At 43.4% G+C, this 14,057-nt stretch overlaps 1 long non-coding RNA gene across 1 annotated transcript in view; it reads left to right on the forward strand.

The window, feature by feature from the left end:
• LOC132401914 (uncharacterized) overlaps nt 1-8,832 on the forward strand; it is a 63,258-nt gene extending 54,426 nt beyond the window's left edge. The window contains exon 5 of the long non-coding RNA XR_009514744.1: nt 8,304-8,832. This is a non-coding gene — a long non-coding RNA (uncharacterized LOC132401914). The remainder of the gene's footprint in view (nt 1-8,303) is intronic.
• Nucleotides 8,833-14,057: the final 5,225 nt, after the last annotated feature.

Consider the following 14,057-nt stretch of genomic DNA (forward strand, 5'->3'; position numbering starts at 1 on the left):
ACTTGTAAGTTAGCTGCATTAATAACACGTAGCTTCTTGACCAGAATAACTGAATGTTTGCAATGGCAACATAGCAGAACTGCAGGAAGATTCAGAAGAGAAAGTGCATGTTAACATTGATAAAATAGCTCAGGAACTCTTGAACCAGTGTTTGAGACTTCTAGTTTCAGGTTCAAGTCAATAGTAATCTGACTACATATGTCCAGCTGAACAAAACAACCTTCCTCTGGACCGTGGTGGACCCACAAAACATATCTCATACAGCACATAAACTAAAATATTACCATAAATAAGTTAATAAAATATAATTGAAAATGCATGTCGTGCACAGCACAAGTAAACAGTAAACAATACAGTAAACAGCTCACTGTCCTGGTGGAAGGGTATTCATTAGTCTCACAGCCTGAGGGAAGAAGCTGTTACCCAATCTGGCAATCCTAGTCCTGATGCTTCTGTACCTCCTTCCTGATGGTAGTGGGTCTAAGGGATTGTGGATGGATGGTAGGGATCCTCAACAATGCTTTCGGCCCTTCGTCTGCAATGCTCCTGGTAAATGTCACAAATGGGGGTGTGGGGGTGGGAGGGCGACCATGGTGATCCTCTGGACAGTTTTTACTATCTTCTGTAGGGTCTTGTGGTTGGATGGGTCTTGCAGTTTCTCTGTTGCACAACGGTACTCCTTTAGAAAGATTTTAGAATGAGTTTGTGGAGCCTTGCACACCTCAATATCCTCAGAAAGTGTCGATGTTGATGTATCTTCTTGACTAGTGAGGTAGTGTTTTGGCCTGGCTGGATTAACTGTTGCATGCACACTGGTATGCTGACTTTCAACATTCAAATGACACAGCTATGATTTAAAGAGCAAACACGAGGAAATCTGCAGATGCTGGAAATTCAAACAACACACACAAAATGCTGGTGGAATACAGCAGGCCAGGCAGCATCTATAAGGAGAAGCACTGTTGAAGTTTTGGGCCGAGACCCTTCGTCAGGACTAACTGAAAGGAAAGATAGTAAGAGATTTGAAAGTAGTTGGGGGAGGGGGAATTGCAAAATGATAGGAGAAGACCGGAGGGGGTGGGATGGAGCTAAGAGCTGGAAAGGTGATTGGCAAAAGTGATCCAGAGCTGGAGAAGGGAAAGGATCATGGGCCGGGAGGCCTCAGGAGAAAGAAAGGGAGGGAGGAAGCACCAGAGGGAGATGGAGAACAGGCAGAGTGATGGGCAGAGAGAGAGAGAAAAAAAACAAATAACTAAATATGTCAGGGATGGGATAAGAAGGGGAGGAGGGGCATCAACAGAAGTTAGAGAAGTCGATGTTCATGCCATCAGGTTGGAAGCTACCATGGCCTCCTCTATTGTCAAAATGAATCCCTCAGGTTGGAGGAACAACACCTGAAATACCAGCTCGATATTCTTCTGCCTTCTTCTGTTGCTTCTACCCTCTCATTTTCTGCAACAGTTTCGATCAGTGGTTGGGAAAGAAATGAGAAGTATATCATTGGTGTCATATTACTACTTTTTAAATCAACAGTATTTAATTCACATTAAATAGATCAATATTTATCAACTTTACATGTAGAGCTAAATAATAAAGCTTGGATTTTTTTTCTTTTTTCAAACACTGATCCTTGAGCAGGAAGTGCAAATAAGGTACAGTACAACTGTTTTCTATTCTGAATATCCTTTCTATTTTGGGGTATGACTGAAATTAATGGCCGAATGCTGTGCGGGTTCCAGAGGTTCTTTACATAAATAAAGATGAAATTGATTGGAATATTTTAAACATGCACGTATGGCAACATGTAAATGGTTATATAAACACACAGTGTTTCAAGAAACAGAATATTTCTTAGCCAGACAAAAACAGAGGTAGGTTTGACTTCAATTAAATATAACATAATTGTGAGGATGGTATTAAAATGTTTTATTTGTATTCGTGCAAGTTTGGCAGGTATTCAGGACTGTATGTTGTTGAAAGCCTCCTGACAAATCAACAAAAGGAAAATATTAAACAGGTGACACCAGAATCAGAACCAGGTTTATTATCACTGACACAAGTTGTGAAATTTGTCATTTTGCAGCTGCAGAATGGTGTAATACATAAAAAAGTTTCTGTAGGTTACAATAAGAAATATATATAAAAAAGTAATGCAACATAAAAGCAAAATGTGAAGTTAGTGTTTGTGGGTTTGTCAGCCATTCAGAAATCTGATAACAGGGGAAGAAGCTGCTCCTAAAATGATGAGTATATGTTTTCAGGCTCTTGTACCTCCATGAGTAGAGGGCACTTCCTGGAGGTGAGGGCCCTTTATGATGGATGCTGTCTTCTTGAGACATCACCTATTGAGTATGTCCTCAATGGGAGGTTTATGCCCATGATGGAGCTGGATGAGTTTACAACCCTCTTCAGCCTTTTCTGATTCTGTGTCTTGGCACCTCCATAGCAGACGGTGATGCAACCAGTCCATATGGTCTTCATTGTACATTTGTAGAAATTTGCTGGCCTTTGGTGATATACCAGTTCTCTTTAAACTCCTAATAAAATATAGCCATTGGTGTGCTTTCTTTGTAATTGTATCAATATGTTGAGCGCAAGAGAGATCTTCAGATATATTGACACCCAGGAACTTGAAGCTGCTCATCCTTTCCACTGATAATGATTGATAATGATTGGTATGTGTTCTTAATACTTCCTGAAGTCCTCAATCAATTCCTTGGTCTTATTGACACTGAGTGCAAGGTTGCTGTTGTGACACCAGCAACCAGCTATCTATCTCACTCCTATTTGCCTCCTCATCTCCATTTGAGGTTCTGCCAGCAGCTGTATCATCGATGAATTTATAGATGGCATCTGAGCTGTGTCCAGCTATACAGTCATGAGAGTAGAGAGCTGAGAGCGGTGCGCTAAACATTCATCCTTAAGGTGTGCCAGAGTTGATTGTTGGTGAGGAGATGTTGTTTCTGATCTAGACTGATTGTGGCCTCCTGATGAGGAAATCAAGGATCTATTTGCAAAGGGAGGTACAGAGTTCCAGCACATCTAATCTGTGGCAGCCTGGTCATCTACCTGCATCTAAACAATATTCCTCAATTCCTCTCTCATGCATATATTTATCCAAATTTCTCTTAAATATTACAACTAAATCCATGTCTCATATTTCTATTCATTACATATTCTAATCAACACCTGAGTGATGCAGGCTTTTCCCCTTGTGGTGTGTGAGACTACTACCAGAGGTCATAGGTTTAAGGTGAGAGGTGAAGTATTTAAGGGGAATTTTAGGGTGTCAGATTTATTCACCCTATATACAATCATAATTTTGTATACCGCTATATGATCTCCTCTCATTCTCCTGCACTCAGGGGAATAAAATCCTAACCCATTCAACCTATCAGGTTCAGTTGCTGGTCAGACCAAAGATCAGAATGGAGAAGAAATGTGATCCAAGTGACTTTGACTGTGGAATGACAGGGTGGTTTGAGTATTTCAGAAACTACTGATCTCCTGGGATTTTCATGCACAACAATCCCTAGAGTTTACAGAGAATGGTGCTAAAAACAAAAAAAAAAAAAATCCAGGGAGTGACCGTTCTGTGGGCAAAAACACTTTGTTAATCAGAGGTCAGAGGACAATGGGCAGACTGGTTCAAGTGGACAGGAAGGCAACAGTAACTCAAATAACCATGTGTTCCTGCAGTGGTGTGCAGAAGAGCATCTCTAAACACACAATACTTCAAACCCTGAAGTAGATGGGCTACAGTAGCAGAACACGGGGTACAGAAAGTACTTAATAAAGTACCACTGTATGAATAATAATGAATTGCTAGGTGTCATAAATAGACATACACGTCATTTACTTTCCTCAGTTGTGCCATTGTTAAACAATGTACAACCTGATCCATTACTTCAATATAACAGGACATGACAACTCAGAACACGATGGACTTCGTTTTTATTTTGTTCTACTTTTGACCTTTCATGTTATGTTTGATATACAGAGTATGTTTTTTCTTGCAAAAGCTTCTTACATGACACTGTTTCTGTGATGTTGCTGCAAGGAGGTTTTTCATTGCACCTATGCATACATATTCTTGTATATAAGACAATGCCGTGTGTGACACAGTGGCATACTGATTAGCAGAATGTTATTACAGTGCCATCAGCAAGATCAGGGTTCGATTTCCACCACTGTCTGTAATGAGTTTATATGTTCTCACTGTGACCGCGTGGATTTCCTCCAGGTGCTCCTGTCTCCTCCCACCATCCAAGGACATGCAGGTTAGGGTTAATAAGTTCTGGGCATGCTATGTTGGTGCTAAAAGTGTGGTGACTGTTGCAGCTACCCAGCAGAAACTTCATTGACTTGATTTGATGCAAATGATGCATTTTACTGCTTGTTTCGATGAATATGTGACAAATAAAACTAATCTTTAATCTGAAATGAGAGAAAATCTGCAGATGCTAGAAATCTGAGCAACACACACAAAACGCTAGAGGAAATCAGCAGGCCAAGCGGCATCTATGGGAAAGAGTACTGTCAACATTTCAGGCCGAAACCCCTCATCAGGTACTTCTTCTTTCAGGGTTTAAGTATCTGTGGTGAACTACATATACCTGTCTGGACACGCCCCCCCCCCCCCTGTTGACTGCTGCTGTGGCCCCTCCCACTGACCATGGCTCCTCCCACAGACCCCGGTATAAAGGTGGTTGAGGCCTGAGCCCGGCTCTCAGTCTCTAGGATGTAGTATGGTGGTCAACTACTGCTTGTTCTTTCTTCCAGTCAATAAAAGCCGATATCTCGCCTTCATGTCTCAGAGAGAGAGTTATTGATGGTGCATCAATTTTATTGACTGGAAGCTTTAAAACATGGAAAGCATTTTACGTCCGGAAAAATCGGATTTGGACCCCCAAGCCCCGAAGCAGATCTTGCCTTTGAACTCTGGCTTGCATGCTTCCAATCATACTTGGAGGAGGTTAGTGCAACTGAACCCGCTGTTATGCACAGAATTCTCCTCTCGAGGGTCACCCTGAAAGTTTACTCACTTATCAGAGACCTGTCGACCTACCAAGGGGCACTAGACGCCCTCAAAAGACAGTACCTGCGGCCGGTGAACACCGTCTATGCAAGACATCGCTTAGCTATGCGACGACAGCGGCCTGCAGAGTCGAGCGCCGAGTTTCTCCGAGCCTTACAGACACTTGTGCGAACTTGCGACTGCAAAACTCTCACGGCGGAACAGCATGCGGTGCTCCTCGTATGAGATGCCTTTGTTACAGGGATCAGGTCAGTGTACGTGCGCCAGCGGCTGCTGGAAAATGCCGATCTTACCTTACGCTCGGCGATCGAGATGGCCGACACGCTGGAGGCCGCTCTGCACAACACTGACACTGACCAGCCGTGCGATCCCCCACCGGTTCTGTGGACACCTCAGACTCCGCCGCTGCCGGTTCCCGCAAGCGAATTCGCCAATGCCGCTGCCAGTTGCGATTCCATGAACTCCCCGAACCCGACCACAGCTGCTGCCAGTCGCAAGCCCACGCAGTGTTACTTCTGCGGACTCAAAAAGCACCCCCGAAAACGCTGCCCAGCCCAAGAAGCAACCTGCTCCAGCTGCAGGAAGAAGGGCCATTTTGCCAAGGTCTGTAAGTCTAAACCACGAGCGGGGTCGGGCAGCGCTGCGTGTGAGGCATGGGGGCCGCCATTTTGCCTGCCCGCCTCGTGCGAGGCATGGGGGCCACCATCTTGCATGCCTGGATGGGGGCAGCCATCTTTGTCGGCACCAACATGCCCCGCCCCCTACCCACCGGTGCTTACCGGGCACCAAGATGGCAGTTTAACTCTGGCCTCCGTAACCCTCGACCAAAGCGCCCCACACCAGCTTGCAAGGTCAATGATGGACATCCTGGTGGAGGGGCACAGGACTAGCTGCCTGTTTGACACGGGCAGCACTGAGAGTTTTATTGACCCGGACACAGTGCAACGCTGTGGACTCATGACACGGCCGGTAAGCCAGAGGGTCACCTTGGCTTCTGGGTCGTATTCCACAGAAATCCGGGTGGGTTGTGTTGCGACATTGGTGGTGCAGGGCACAGAATATCGGAACTTTGCGCTACTGGTCATGCCTCAACTGTGCGCGCCTGTGCTATTGGGGCTGGACTTCCAGAGCCACCTCGAAAGTGTGACTATGGCATATCATGGGCCCCTCCCACCACTCACTGTCAGGAATCCTCAGTTTTGTGGGACTTCGCCATATACCCCACTACTGACTACACACACACACCCAACCACACATTCCACCCAGCACCATGCTGACAGCTGCACTACTCACACCACTTGCAGCCTCTCCACCCTCAAGATCCGCCCCCCACCGCTGTTCGCCAACTTGACCCCCGACTGTAAACCTGTGGCAACTAAAAGCAGGAGGTACAGTGCGGGGGACAGGGCCTTCATTCAGTCAGAGGTGCAGCGGCTGCTCAGGGAGGGGATCATTGAGCCAAGCACAAGCCCTTGGAGGGCCCAGGTGGTTGTTGTTCAGACCGGGCAGAAAAATAGGATGGTCGTGGACCATAGTCAAACCATCAATAGGTTCACGCAGCTTGACGCGTACCCCCTAAACCCGCATCACGGATATGGTCAACCAGATAGCTCAGTACAAGGTGTACTCAACAATAGATCTGAAATCCGCTTATCACCAGCTCCCCATCCGCCCAGAGGACCGCCCCTACACCGCCTTTGAGGCGGGCGGCAAGCTCTATCACTTCCTGCGCGTCCCATTTGGTGTCACAAATGGTGTCGGTCTTCCAGAGGGAAATGGACCAGATGGTGGACCAGTACCAACTGAAGGCCACGTTCCCATATCTGGATAACATCATCATCTGCGGTCGCGACTGGCCGGATCACAACGCCAACCTCCAACGATTTTTCCAAGTGGCCAAAGCCCTGAACCTTACTTATAATAGGGACAAGTGTGTGTTCAGAACCACCCGACTCGCTATCCTTGGGTATGTTGTGGAAAACAGGGTCATTGGCCCTGATCCCGACCGTATGCGCCCCCTGTTAGAACTCCCTCTTCCCACCACCCTCAAAGCCCTCAGACAGTGCCTGGGCTTCTTTTACTATTACGCCCAATGGGTCCCCCATTACGCAGACAAGGCCCGCCCCCTGGTCAAGTCTACCACTTTTCCCCTCTCTGCCGAGGCCTGCGAGGCCTTCAGCTGCATTAAAGGGGACATTGCCAAAGCAACGATGCATGCGGTGGACGAGACCATTCCCTTCCAAGTAGAGAGTGATGCCTCCGATTTCGCACTTTCTGCTACCCTCAATCAGGCAGGCAGGCCAGTAGCATTCTTTTCTCGTACCCTTCAAGGCTCTGAAATTCGGCACTCCGCAGTGGAGAAAGAAGCCCAGGCCATAGTGGAAGCTATTAGGCTCTGGAGGCACTATCTCGCCGGCAAAAGGTACACCTTGCTGACTGACCAGTGCTCAGTTGCGTTCATGTTCAGCACTCAACAGCAGGGTAAAATCAAAAATGATAAAATTTTGCGGTGGAGAATAGAACTCTCCACCTACAACGATGATATCCTGTACCGGCCTGGCAGACTCAATGAGCCCCCTGATGCCCTATCCCGGGGAACATGTGCCAGCACACAGCTCAACCAGCTATACGCCCTCCATGCACATCTTTGCCACCCGGAGGTCACCTGATTTTACCATTTCCTGAAGGCCCGGAACCTGCCGTACTCCCTTGAGGACATCAGGACGATGACCAGGGACTGCCAAGTCTGCGCTGAGTGCAAACCGCACTTCTACCGTCCTGAAAAGGCGCAACCTATCAAGCGACTGAGTGTTGACTTTAAGGGCCCCCTTCCCTCCACCGACCGCAATGTCTACTTTCTCAACATTATCTGTGAGTACTCGCGGTTCCCCTTTGCCATCCCCTGCCCCGACACCACTACCACGTCCGTCATAAAAGCCCTGCGCCAGCTCTGCACTCTGTTCGGATATCCCTGCTATATCCACAGTGATAGAGGGTCCTCCTTTATGAGTGACGAGCTGCGCCGGTACCTGCTAGCTAGGGGCATTGCTACTAGGCGGACCACGAGTTATAATCCCCGGGGAAATGGACAGGTGGAGAGGGAGAATGCCACAGTGTGGAAGGCCACACTTTTAGCCCTTAAGTCAAAAGGGTTGCCGGTTTCTCGATGGCAGGAGGTCCTCCCCGAGGCACTCCACTCTATCCGCTCCCTGTTATGTACGTCTACCAATGCCACCCCTCACGAGCGCCTATTCTCTTTTCCCAGGAAGTCTGCCACTGGGACCACCCTACCGGCTTGGCTGACGTCCCCAGGGCCAGTGCTGCTCCGGAAACCTGTGAGGAGCAATAAATACTCCCCGCTGGTCGAGAGGGTTCACCTTCTACATGCGAACACCCAGTATGCTTACGTGGTCTTACCTGATGGGCGGGAGGACACGGTCTTCGTCCGCGACCTGGCACCCGCAGGAGCATCAGACCACTGCCCCGAATACTCCACGGTAACTATGAACCCTGTACCCGAGGTGACACCACGCACACTGAGCCCTACACAGAGTCCTCACGACACTCCTATACCGGGCGTCTCGTACGCACGTATACCAGGCACCTCACACAAGCATGAGGGATCACTGATGCCTAGTGAGCTGACACCTCCAGTTAGACCGGAACCAGCACAACCACCGTCTCCGGTGCAATCACCTCCGGCACCTGTGCAATCACAGCCGGTGCTATGTAGATCGCAGCGACAGATTCGACCACCTGATAGACTTAACCTGTAAATATACTTGTAAGAAACTTCACCCCATGGGGACTCTCTTTTAAAACAAAGGGGGGGGGGTGAATGTGGTGAACTACATATACCTGTCTGGACATGCCCCCCCCCCCCCGCTGACTGCTCCTGTGGCCCCTCCCACTGACCGTGGCTCCTCCCACAGGCCCCAGTATAAAGGCGATTGAGGCCTGAGCCTGGCCCTCAGTCTCCAGGATGTAGTATGGTGGTCAACTACTACTTGCTCTTTCTTCCAGTCAATAAAAGCCGATATCTCGCCTTTACGTCTCAGAGAGAGTTATTGACAGTGCATCAGTATCCTCCACTTGAATTTCTGCTAGACCATTTTGCTGAAGTCTTGGAAGCAAAATTTAGATGTTCACACACTTGCACATGCATAATCTTCTCACCAAACGAAATACATTTTTATGGTGTTAGGTAATATGGTATGATATAGATGTAATTTTAAGAGAATGTTATACAATTTGTTAACATTCGATTCTCAAATCGGTTAATACAACCTCTCTTTGTGCTCGTCATTGCCTCTTACAGTTTAAGGTTGTTCATAGAGCCCATATGTCTAAATCTAAATTATCTTGATTTTACCCTAACATCAGTCCGCTTTGTGATAAATGCAAAAGGGGCGAGGCCTCTCTCATTCATATGTACTGGTTTTGTCCCAGCTTGGAGAAATTTTGGAAAGATGTCTTTATAATGTTATCGTATATTCTGAATCACCACCTAGAACCAAACCCTTTAATTGCTCTGTTCGGTTTCTGGGGTGAGACAGATTAAAGTCTGAGTTTGGCCAAGTGTCAAATATTATCATTTGCCTCTCTCCTGGCTAGACGTTTAATCCTTCTTAGATAGAGAGATGTTGCCCCGCCCACGGATGCTCAATGGCTTAATGATATTATGGCCTGCTTGGACCTTGAAAAAATTCATTATTCAATTCTTAATTCGGACTTAAAGTTCCATAAGATCTGGGGACCTTTTATTGAGTACTTTCATAACCTTCCTCCTAACTAAGGTTTTTTTTTCGGTCCCTTGCTTTCAGTTTCTTTTGGTAGGAGGCATTAATATCTTCTGTTGCTAAGTGTATTCACAGTTTGGGGGTTTGATTGTCCTGATTTATATTCTCTATATTGTGTTGTGGGTGGTCTGGAGTTTCCTTTTTTTGTTTTGTGTTGTGGGGCTTGGGGAGGACACTAATCTTACTTGTCTTCAATTTGGGTGCTTTTTCAATTATCTTTCTTTGTATCAGATTGTTATTGTATGCTTATTTTTGCACTGTATCAATGTTCTTCGTTTTGATCTGGGTTTTTTTTATATCTGTAGTTATGTAGAAAATGTATAAAAAAACTAATAAAAACAATTTGTTAACATTCCTTCTTTTTGCTTTGTTTTTATCATTTTGTACTTTCATTTGCATGATTCTGGGTCCTGTGCTTTGCAGTGACCTAATTTCCCCAGCAGTTATAAACGTGACCCAATAATATTCCCAGTGTGAACCCTCTTCAGAGAAAGTAATGGAAAAGCTGTGCCCTGTCAAGCAGGTCCAGAAAGAAAAACTGCACGAAGCTTTAAGGTCAATTCATAAAAAGTAAAAATCATTTCATAAATGAAAGCATACTATCTCAAATGAACCCGTCTTTTAACATTTACATGGGAAGTGTTGATAAAGACAAGTAAATAAATTAAAAGATGAAGCATTACAAGGAGACAACGTTAATTTTCAAAATTTAGTTTAAAACTGTTTTTGTCCAAAGGTTTGGTAATTTTGAACTTATGGCTTAAAGTGATTTTAATATATTCTTATTAGTTCCTATTTTTATTAAAATCATAGTGATTTTGTATTCAAAACTATGGAACTAGAATAATCTCTGAATAACCTTTTAAATAGAAGTTATTAAGAAGCTGCAAATTTTAAGGAAGTGCAATCATCCAGCATATAGTTGGGTCTCATCAATTTGAACATCACAAACCTTTTATTAACACACTAGGCCATTGTTGAACACCAGTAGATCCTTTGTAGATTGGGTCTATATGTTTGCTTAATGCTGGATGAATTGTTTCATTAAACAATGCCAGTCTTAACTGCGTGCAACAAAATCAAGTGAAGCTCAGATTTGCTGCTGGTTTACAGGCTAATGTGATGGGTTTCTTAAAAGTATTTCTGTGCACTGTGACTATGTAATTCATAGTCACAAAATACGCATAGAAAATCTCTTCTCAGTGCTTTACCCAATTGCATATAGGTTATTCAATAAAGGCAACCACATATGTAATCACATTGGTGAAACAAAAACAGAAATAACTATTGTGGACTAAATTACCAAAATGCCTTGCTGCCTGTTCTTGCTGTGCTTTATTTACTTGCATTCATTAGAGCTTGCACATTAGAGCCATACAATTTTATAATTGGTCAAAATATTATTTTCTATTTTATGTCAATTACAAAAGCATACAAAGACATGAAATGCAACGTGTGAAATATGTACTAGGTAGGATCAATACCTGAACTTGGACTTTTGTTTCTGATGTGTGATGGAGATAATTTTCGATCTACATCTTCTGGATCAGTCTGGCATGCAACAGAGCATTGCTTCACGGCTGCATAAATAGTACAATTACATCATATATGCATTCTGCTTTCTTTAAATCAAATAAATATATAATTTTACTTTATAGTGATTATGATAATCATTGTCAGTTTTAAATTAGCTCAGACAAATGCTAATTGAGCTTAGATTTTCTCACTGTTATACCCAGATTTCTGGGATGAAAATGCCAAGTTTAAATGTTTAACTCATTGAGCTGTACCGCACAGAAGCAAATCCTTTAGCCCAACTCGTCTTTGCTGATTAATTTGCAGACCCGAGCTTGTCTCAAACCCCAGTAATATCACATAAATCATTTTGGTGCTCGTTCAATTTTAATGGTATCCTTCCTTTGGCATCTGGGTGATCAGAACTGCATGCAGTACTCGAAATGTGGCATTGCAGACATCTTACATTCCATAATATGATGAAACAACTCTCGTACTTAATATCCAGACCAATGAAAGCAAGTGTGCCAAATGCATTCTTTACTACCCTATATTGTGTTGCTTTTTCAAGAAACTATCAACCTGCATCCTAGGTCTGTCTCTTCTACACCACTTTCTTAAATCCTTACTGTTTACCCTGCAGGTCCCGGCCTGTTTTGTCTTGCCAAAATGCAGCAATGCTCATACATGTAGAATAAACTCCATCAGCCACTCCTTAGTCCATTGGCTCAGTTGATCAAGATCCCATTGAATCTCAGATAACTTTCTTCACCGTCTACTCTTTCACCAATTTTAGTATCACCTATTAACTTACTAACCATGCCACCCACTCTCTCATTCAATCCTTAATACAAATGATGAACAAAAATATACCCAGCATAGATCCTTGTGGCACAGGTCCCCAGTCTGAAAAACCAGCCTCTACCACCACTCTTCCTCCCAGCCAAATTTGTCTGGAAAACATAATTAATTCATACAAACAATGTGTTCAGGGACCAATTTGCTTTTGAAGGCTCAATAAAATCTCATTTAGAAGAAAGCTTCCCTTTTTAAAGTAATTTTTCATCAATTTTTCATGTTTCACTCTGACTGCCAACACTTCAGGCTCAAATCTGTCAATGTGCTCTCAATATGACCCAACACAATTCTCAGTGAGAACCTTTATAATTTAAATATTTATTAAAAAGTGTTGTGAGGATTTCCAGCATCTGCAGATTTTCTTGAGCTTGTCAGAATGTCCCGTCAGATCAGAAAGGGAAAAACGATATCTGATTTGAGTTCAATAGCTAGGCTGATAAGGTAATTGTGTGCATGATACCTCAGTGGGTTTCACTGGTATAACAGTACATGTGAGTGAAATATCCTTCATCATCTATCAAAAATCCCTACCATCCAGGCCATGCCGTCTTCTTGCTGCTACCATCAGGCAGGAAGTACAATATCCTGAAGTTTCAATCCATGAGGTTCAACTTCCCTTCAACCATTCAGTTCTTGAACCATCCAACACAACCCTAATCACTAGAGTTTAGCACAATCATGAATACTTTTATCAGTTTGTATTAAAATGCTCTAATTGTGTTCTTTTTAATGTCGTTAATTGTTAATTAATGTTTATTTCCTGTGAATATTGCTTATGTAATGATATAAACCTGAGATGCTGTTGCAAGAAGGTTTTTCATTGCACTTATGCATGCAGGTGCATATGACAATAAACTTAACTTCTGCAGTTTAAGAAACTGCCACCTGAAATAAACACAAGTTTTGCTAGATTATTTTATCAGTATCCTGCCAGCAACATTTAGATATTCACAAACTTGCAAATGCATAATATTCTTTTCATCAAAATGAAATGCAGTTTATGGTATTAGTTACCAATAGTCTGATATGAATGCATTTTCAGCAGAATACTTTCCAATTTTTTTTAACATTTTTTTTATTGTACCTTGTTCTGATTTTCATGATTATGTACCATGTACCCTTTGCTTTGCACTGGTTTTATTTCCCCAACAGCTATAAATGTCTCCCAATAATATTCCCATTGTAAATCCTTTTTGGGGAAAGTAACGAGTCTGAACAGTCAAACAGGTCAGAAAAATAATCGGATGAAGTTTTATTTCAATTCATAAGAGTGAGCATTGCAGTTGAAACCTTCATTCTTTCTGGGTACACCCTCATAGTTAAATAGAATGTGTTGCTAAAGGCAACAAAATAAATGAAAATGAAAGGAGTTCAATAAGTGACAAGGTGTAAATTTTCAGAAGCTGATTCATAACTGACTTTGTTCAAAGGTTTGGTAATTTTATACTAGTGGTTGAAATTCAGATAAATGCACTTTTCTCACTAAATTCCATTTTATAAAAATCATAAGAACTTTGCATGTGAAGCTATGGAATTGTTAACATTTCTAAATAACCTTTTAGATGGAACTCAAGCTTTAAGAAAGTGCAGTCGTTTCCTGGTTGGGTTTGGACAATTTAGGTCTTATAAATGTTCCACTGATACACTGGACCATCTGGGAACACCTCTAGAAGTTTTGTTGTTTAGGTCTGATTAGTGCCAGCTGAACTGCTGTTAAACAATTTCATTATACAATCTCGACCATGCACAAAGATAACAAGTGAAGCTCAGATTTGCAGTCCATTTACATGTTATGACAGTTAAAAGTATACAAACTCAACTTTCTGTGAATATGTATTCCACAATCA

This window comes from Hypanus sabinus, chromosome 11, assembly GCF_030144855.1.
Source record: "Hypanus sabinus isolate sHypSab1 chromosome 11, sHypSab1.hap1, whole genome shotgun sequence".
In the NCBI taxonomy this organism is placed as follows: Eukaryota; Metazoa; Chordata; class Chondrichthyes; order Myliobatiformes; family Dasyatidae; genus Hypanus; species Hypanus sabinus.